General features: G+C 31.0%; 1 long non-coding RNA gene across 1 annotated transcript; it reads left to right on the forward strand.

Annotated features, from left to right (window-relative positions):
• Positions 1–479: 479 nt before the first annotated feature.
• Positions 480–1421, forward strand: LOC149572406 (uncharacterized). Its single transcript, XR_016359109.1, has 2 exons — positions 480–702; positions 903–1421. It is a non-coding gene; the product is annotated as an uncharacterized LOC149572406 (long non-coding RNA).
• The last annotated feature ends 7337 nt before the right edge of the window (positions 1422–8758 follow it).

Below are 8758 nucleotides of genomic sequence, written 5' to 3' on the forward strand. Positions count from 1 at the left end.
TGTTAGAATTTAATGAGAGATATTAGTTCAATTGATTGAGCATGAATAGTGAAGGTGATTGTATTACACTTGATTACTTAATCTAGCAATGTTTGTCACCTAGCATTGTCCATTGAATAAAAATATTGTAATTTGAAAAAAAGAGACAAGATTATGATTACATGGAACATAAAAAGTTATTCTATATTTCCTTACCACACCATTCAACATTAATATTGAAGTTCTTAAAGTCACTTAACAATTCTCCGAGGACGAATACCTAGGATAGACCCTTAACTCTTACCTCCCAAAACATAACATTGACTCGTTCAAGAGACAACAAAACGAACTCCATGAATTATATTTATCATTTAAAATATATCCCTTTTAACTCCATGAATATTATTTATCATTTAAAATATATCCCTTTATCTCGTCGAAAGCAGATGCCACGTCCGTGTCATTACAGCGTATTGCGTAAAGTTCGTTTCACATCACGAAGAAAAATCAGTCATTATTCCACTGAACGGAAAGGAGTGTAAAGCTGTTCTTCTCCTGTCGTGTGTAAAATATGTAGTAAACTTTGCAATTCTGTGGTGGGGAATGGGCATGAAATTCTAGTTAGGGAAGAAAAGTGAAGGACCACGCAATGTGTTTAGGTTTAAGCGCCCTGCAAAGCAAGGAACCCGTTGCCATTTGTACCAGACGGATATTAAATTGGAGGTGAGTGGATGTCTGTCTGTTGGACTGCACAGGACTGTTGTTACAAGTATTATTGTCAACGGGCCCCAATATTAAAAATGAAATCATTATATGACCAGAAAAGCTGTTGGCTTTCATATTATAAAAGCTGTATTCTGCACTTAAACAAAAGCATTCTGATCCTTCGGCCCGCGCCTCTTCCGGCCGACATTTTTGTGCAGGTTGAAGAGCTTCTGATTAATTAGGGTTTTCATAGGTGATGAGGCGGGTAATACATGGTGGAGAAGCAGGGCACGTGCGACACACTAAAATCGCATGTGCTATTCTTCTCCATTATGGAATACCCTTGTCTGTTTCATGGAGCTGGCCTTTCATTTATATCTTCTTTATAATCAGTTTGGAAGATTGGGATGGAATGAGATTATTTTCTTGGTATCTCAAAGGCCTAGAAAGATCCAAAGGTAAAGACTGGACTTTCTTTTTGGCTTATGGTTTATACTCAGCAGATCAAACAAATAATACTCATTCTATTTTTATTGTTGTTCTCGTTTCATTTTCCAGTTATGGCTTATTTCAGTCAAATTGCAGAAAAACCTAGGTTAGGTGTCCACAAAATGTAGATACTCATTTATTTGTTGAGTGCGCTGGTTGACAAATAGAATTATAAAGGGAGTTTCAGAGTTTCATGTGTTTTATCAAAATTTGATGTTAATAACGACACAATTTTCGTTCAATTGTCTTACCTGTGTTTTTTCATTTATAACAACAATTTAGAACATCACGAAATTTAACAATATGGAACTATCAGCATAGGCTAGAATGATATGTATAAGGATTTCAGATCATATAAATAATGATTGTTTCCAAAGCGATATTCTATTTCTGTTAGACAATTTCATTGCAGATCTAATGAATATAAATGTCCCCAAGCGGTTTTCAGGTTGAATATTAAGGAGACGCCATTTCACATTTCATCTGAAATATCTTCATTGACATTTGAAATTTAAACCCTACGCTAAAATTCCAATACAATAATTATCTTATTCTTTGAAGATTTATTTATAGCCGCTTTTGTGTTAACACAAAATGATAGGAAGATTGATAGAGAAAATATACCAGTTGATCAAATCAGAACTTTTTTACCATTTAAAAACTTATTAAAATTAATGAAACTGTTACGTTCAGGTAGCACCTTGAGACTCTATCATTTCAGTTCTTCCGTGCAAAGTAAAAGAGAAAATATTTGAATTTTGCCGAATGTTATGAGTACTTTTGGGGATATCCATAAGTCCAAACCGCAATTAGCTGTTCTTATATTCGCAATAAATTTAACAAATGGTTAACTTTCAAAATAACATACAGTCAGGAGGATGTATCTGAATTCAATTAAACTGACTATATTTGAATCACTCTTATAATATCTATCATTAAGTTGAAAATCTTTTAGTTCTCTTTTTCTGAATAATGGATTAGAAATGTAACTCAAAATATTGATAAACATATATGATTTCCCAATACATTCTCTTCATATCGTAGAAATCTATCATCATTAACCATTTTCAATTAATTTGGTCACGGATCTATGTAGCTTTAATCAATGCCTTTTGAGGTCGATTAGTTTTATCTCAAATTTGTATCACACACTTTTATGTTTCTCTCATTTTTCAGAATATAAAATCAACAAAAAGTTATCCGGATTGATATTTTTCAAAAGCCATACAATAGGTTATCTTCTCAACGTGTTAATTGCTGCCTCACGATTCTTATCTTATACTGACAATACACGACATCTATGCTAGACTTCCCATGTCTTTTGTGTTGTGTATTTGAGGATCATCTTCATAGTGAAAGAGCCATCCATGGCATTTTAGATAATTTATGTCACAGTAGATATTATTATCCTTTTTGGTGGAAATCTGATTTTCTGTCATATCATTTGATAATGAATATTTTAATTGGCTTTCATATATCATACATTATTATATGCATATTATAGAAGTAATTGCAACAAACAGACTGTTCGAATAGAGTATCTGTCTAATTTCTCTATTGTGTACTTGATATTTTAAAATAATGCAGGAATTGTAGATTCTGCAGGTTTACGTTTGTCCGCAATTTTAAAACAACATAAAATAAAAACATAAAGAAATTGTTGTAACATAAAACATAAATAATACACTGTTGTATTAATTGAAGAGATTAACTGTTGAGAGATCAAATTATCTCATGATAAATGAATTACCATTGTTTCGGTTTATAGGAATGTTAAACACATCTAAACCACATTACCAGTAAAACAACATAAACATCTAAACTAAAAGCAGAAAATGCTGCAAGAAGAAGGAATTACTTTATAACGAACTTTACATTCACACGCTATTATGCACAAATTGCTAACAGCAGATTGTTTGAATCGAGTTTTCTGCCTAATTTTTCTGCTCCTTTGTTTAGTTCAAGAGCATTTGTGAGCATTGATGTTATTTTGCTCTATTGATTCGCACGCACCTTACCACAAAGTAACTCTAGTTCAGGGAGAACAAGTTTTCCAAATTTCATTGACCTCGTTTATTGCAAGAATGGTAGATTACCAACTACCATCTACGTGTAATCAATCTTATAAAGACTTTTATAATATACGCGGTACTTTAGATTGAAAAGGACCCGTGAAGTTGCACATTGCTAGTCCAGATTACTCATTGTGTCCTGGTAGGAGAAGTGACATTCGATTATTCAACCAGTAAACAGTATAGATTATTACAACTATTATAAAATAGCCTTCTGATGAGACTCTTTTTGAACACATTTGAAGTCAGATCAAGAATCGAGTTACTCAAATTCTCAAATCTCCTTTTTATGATCCAACATTAGAATATCAGTTTTGTTTTCAGCGCACCTGGATAAGTGGCGGCATAGGATGAAAATACATTCTTTCTAGGCGAGGTACCTTTTATCATCATGGTCCTTTGCTTTTCCTTAGTCAAAGCACTTGACCGTGTGGTGGCAAGTTGGAAAGCTAGGAAGAAAAAGATTTTAAGCTTTAGGGGTCCCCAAATTGACTTTTATTGTAGGTCCCTTTTTCAGTACCAATAAGCGCACTCATAGATTTTGTGATCAATTTAAACTCAAACAATAACGATGTTTGATAGATTACTTGATAATAAGACGGGGTTCTACAAATGGGAAACAAGCTAAGCAAATGAGTTGAAGCATTACAAAAGAAAAGGTGTAAGTGTCAAAGAAAGAAACAAGCAAATCTGTCATTTCATATGCTTGGATCTGTTTCTCTTTGCACGGCAACGATTAGGCTGCTTTAGAATGTATGAGGATTGCATTCATTGAGATACGTCTAGGATATGCTATGCTTTGTCTTGTTTGTTGGTTTATTGGATTCCAGCGAGACAAACAGGAAGAGAACTGCACAAGATGTGAAAGAAAGCATTTTCAATGCTATTTGATATTAAAAAGTTTCAGGTATGGCCTCCTTATTTTCCGTCCTGTGTGGGGTGCAAAATCTAAGTGCTTCCTGGTTTTTGGGCACTAGTATTGCACACGCTTGCTTGTTTTAACTAGTCATCTTATTCCTTTGAAGCTTTCTAAAGATTTGGCATCTATAACATTTTCTCAATGACATGACATCAGATTCTTTCTTATTAATTCAGCTCTAAAAGCCTCTTTTCTTACAAGAGATTCTTGTCTCATCTGGAATGATTATTAAGGAATAACATAAAATTTTAATATGAACATAAGATGGCTCATATGTAGTGAAATTGATTTTTTAAAGTTCGTTATCTTGAACATGATGCCAAATACTCCAATGAAGGGGATCTAGCTAGAAAAACATTTCAATACAATTCAAATCAAAGGAAGCATCAGTTTTCCACCCAAGCTATATTTAATTCTTGCTTCTTTAGAAATCAAATGAAAGTTCTATTATCCTCTTCCCCTTGCTCGAAGTCAAAGCAATCGTTAAAGTACTATGATGCAATGGTTCCAATGACCTGTAAATATAATTGATGATTAGATTGAGAATCTTTGATAGAATGTTCAATGGGCAAGCTAATTCTTATTATATGATGTTACTATCGAGTAAATTGTCACCCTGAGATTAATTTTGAAGATTGTAGAAACGAAAGCCATAATCTTGTAATGCTGTTTACTCAAATCTGGAATGGCAACTGGCTTGAAGCAAATTGATATCCAAATCTTCTGTATTTTTATCAGTCATAACCAAATTAATTATTATAAACGAAAGATGTATTAGTATTCAAATTATTGAATTCGTTCCCCTTTCAGATTGATTAGTAGTTACATGACAGCTTATTCCCGTTAGATAAAGATTATTTGCCATTAATATGATTGCTTGTTTGCATTACCTTTGCATTTAATTATCGATTCACAATTTGATTTTTTAAAAAAGTTTAAATTCAATATCGTTTTACAATCTACCAATTGATAACTTAAAGTCTTTAGATTCATTTGTGTTACTGTTTTTGGATCAACATTTTCCATCATACTCTATGATTCATTATTAGAATCAAGAAGTGCAAACAGACATACACTTCTTCATCCTAATAATGAATGATAGAGTATGATTCAAAATGTTGATGAAGAAAAAATAACACAAACCAATCTAGAAGCTTAAGGTTATCTATCTAGTAGCTATCATGAAAGCTATTACATACACTTATAACAACTTTTAAGATGGATTTTACTTATCAAATTAGAAAGATGGAGAATTGGAAGTTGAATGAAAGCTTAGGGAACATAAGACATATTTTTTATTGCCTAGATAAATAACAAGTTGGAAGTGAAAGCATCCTATATTTATGCTAAATGGTTTTAAAAACAACTTGCACTTCATATTTTCTAGCATGTCTATACATTTACTTGTTGAGTTGAAAGAAAAATAATGTTAACTTAGAGATTTCTTAGACAATGGAGTGGTGCAACTATTAAGAATAGAAGTTTTATTCATGTAGCTCATTTGATGGATCCATTCAAATCTTGGATCATTTTGGGTGTGCAGTTTTTTTTTTTTTGTAGTGATTATCCCACATAATGCTTTGGTTATGGTTTCCATTAATATTATAATTTATATTTCCATCTATGATTTAGTATTATATATTCATTTTTATGCACGTAAAATTTAAATATTTTTGCCATAAATGTTCATCATACTTTTTCAATATTTGGTATGAGCCAAGTTGACTTGACTACAAAGTATGATGTCTTACATACATTATGATAATGGTTATGATGATGATGATGATGACGATAATGTATCTTGAAATTTTTTAAAATAATTTTAAATTCAATGTGATAAGAGATCATTGCTAGCTGATTTTGTTTGCACAATTAAAAATTCAATGGTATTAGATATGATCTTTACAAGTCAATATGGATAATGTCTTAGAAGAAAGAAATCAAAAGATTATTCTTAATATTGAAAAATGCAATTGGAACGATTGTTATGTTGTCATTGATGTCAAACCTACTGAACAAAAAATTATTAACAATGTAGGGTGCCACATCTATTGATTGATCAAGAGGATTTGAAAAGAGAGATAACTAGATGAACTAATGAAGTTGTTAATTGATGAGGAGAATGTACAATGGAATTACAATGGGTAGTTGATCATTTAGTCTTTGACAAGATGATGTATTCTTCAATTATCCTATGAAGTGTGGAAGTGTTTAGTTTAACACAAGCCATGCCTAGTAAAATGTGGTCAGTCATTGAAGGAGCTGAAATATAAGATTAAGGAACTTATGAGTTAAACAAGAAATTAGTATTAATTGAGTGATAGTTATGGCCAAACAAGATGAAGAAGCAAAGTATAGTATCTACTGAGTGAGAAAGTGTAAGCTTAGTGGGACAAAAAAGTAGAGACCGAGCTACATAGTGATGGCTTAGTGTCAACAAAACTAACAATTTGTGAAAGAACTATGTTTGAGGCTGACATAATTGAATTTTTAGATTTGTCAAAACACTTAGATGATAAGGATTGATGGGTTGGCATATTTAATACATGAGTTGAGTTTGTTATGTGATCGAAGGTAAGGATTTAAAGAAAATTTTCTAGAAGTATCTAGAAAGGAACATAAGGGCAAAATGATTGATAAATTCAATGGATCTAACTTAACCCTGAGATGTATGATGATGTTTAAGTAGAAAAAATCAAAATTACCTATTTAAGGAGGCATAAGAGATGTTTTATGAGATTGGTGAACTTAAGGAGATGTGATCTTAAGAATAATCTATGAAGAAAATAGTAGAAGAGTTGAAGTGAAGAGATTGGTGAAGTGTGATTTCTCGAAAGGTTTCCAAGAAGATTAGTGATAGAGATGGTAATGAAGTCTAGTCAATGAACCAACAAATGAGCTAAATGGAGATCTGAATTTACAATGTGAGTTGTGTTTTATAGATCAAACCTACTAATATTATTTAACCATTTTGGTAGTCAAAATCATATAATCAAGGTTGATCTAACAATAATTTTGTAAATCCTTTAATCATGGTGACATTCTATTTGAATGAATTAAATTCATCTAACCAAACCACTACTAATAGGGTAACTAAATCCTTTAAGAGGGTCACACCTAACATTATGTTTTATAATATTAAACAAGGTTGGCTCTTGAGTGAGCTTACTTCAAAAGAGTGGAAAGTGGTAGCATGTTACTTGGAAATTTTTCCTGATTTGGGTTTCCATATTAAATACTGGTGTCATACATGTGTGAATATTATATGTTTGATGTATGCTATTTATTGTTATCTATTTTACTATCGGTCAACATATACTAAACGAAAAGTTAAGTAATCAACAAAATATTAAGATGTTGATGAATTGCTATATGGACTGAGTGGTTGAATGAGATTGTTCAAGTTGTTTGGAGTTAGTGAAAGTTGAATTGGTGCATCTGGACATGAGGACAACCAATTAAACCCATCTTAGTTATTCTAGATAGTCTAATAGTTAATATAATCTAAAAAAGATTTTGCAAAACTAAGAATCATATTGGTAAGATTCTTTTTGAGATAAAGTTATATTTGTTTAGAATTAATAATAAAGACATGATTAAAAATTGTTTGAATTCACTTTGTATAAATTTGAGACATTTAGTACAATAAGTTGATATAAAAATAGGTTAAGAAGAGGATTTTATTATTATTAAAGTCACCACTGGAATCTTGGGTTAATCTCATCCTTATAAATAATTGTTCTTTCCTAGATGACATAAGTTGAGATGCTCTATTGGCCACTTTAATTTTAAATAAAATGAGGAAAAAGATATTAGGAAGGCCCATAGATGCATTTCATGCAAGAGGTAGATGTAGGAATAATGAAAAGTCAATTGAGAAATGTGAAAAGTGTGAATCTAAGGACCATTCTATGTCCATGTGAAGATCTAAACATTTACAAGGAATCTATAGAGGTTTTGCAATTATAGTAAGCAAAGGCATATTAACAATGGAATATAAGAATAAACTAAAAAAAATCATTATAATTTAATAGATAAATCTTAGAATTGTACAAAATATTAATGCTTTTATTATTTCTAATAACTTTTTGTGCACCTAAGTGCCTAACCTATAGACCAAAATCAACATTTACAATTGATAAAAAAATGAGAAGAAACACAAGATTGTATTTCATTAGTTAGTAAACTAATTGTAATATTTTGAATGCAATGTTGCACAATGTACAAAGCCTATAATGTATATATCTCGATGTGATGAAGTGTGAGAAAAATACCTACATCTATCTAAATGAATAAAAGTTAAATTAACCTAACATCATTAATTAGTGTAAGAAAGGGTAACTAAATATTAACTCTTATTGCCTAATAAAAGTTGACCAAATATGCACATTATTGCATAAGGTAGCTTCTACTTTTTGGATATTAGCTATATACAACAATTATTTTTGTCATGCACTATTTTTAGACTTGTCTTGTATGTAATTTCTATATAAATAAATTTTGATTCAATCAATAGATATATCATTTTACAAAATTAAATTTCTACTCTTTTGGTCTAGTATATGGTATTAGACACTAAAACTATTCAAAACTA

The sequence above is a fragment of the Cupressus sempervirens genome, chromosome 2 (genome assembly GCF_028749045.1).
Source record: "Cupressus sempervirens isolate cs-2001-9-10 chromosome 2, ASM2874904v1, whole genome shotgun sequence".
NCBI classification, from domain to species: Eukaryota; Viridiplantae; Streptophyta; class Pinopsida; order Cupressales; family Cupressaceae; genus Cupressus; species Cupressus sempervirens.